Genomic DNA, 516 nt, shown 5'->3' on the forward strand with positions numbered 1-516 from the left:
ACACACACACACACACACACACACACACACACACACACACACACACACACACACACACACACACACACATATATATATATATATATATATATATATATATATATATATATATATATATATATATATATATATATATATATATATATATATATATATATATATATATAATTATATATATATATAATTTACTTATATCTTTTATATATTTATTTATTTATTTTTGAACATTTGTATTCTATCTTGACTTATTGATAGACCTTAATTATTAGCCATGTAGCCTGTAGTGTAAGGAAACTTGCCTTTGAGGTTATACAGCAGATTTCTATAGCTCTCTGGATTGGCTCACTGCTGAAAAGACATGCATTCACAATATGTTATATGATTCAATGCATATGACGTCAGAACTCTCCTTGGTGTAGAGCAGTGGTTCACATGTGGGTCCCCACATGATTTTGGGGAGGGTCCCCAGGTGACAGTGAAGTAACAATTTAGGACTATTAAGACCTTTGTAATACC

Source organism: Gymnoscopelus braueri (assembly GCF_963280865.1).
Source record: "Gymnoscopelus braueri genome assembly, chromosome: 21".
In the NCBI taxonomy this organism is placed as follows: Eukaryota; Metazoa; Chordata; class Actinopteri; order Myctophiformes; family Myctophidae; genus Gymnoscopelus; species Gymnoscopelus braueri.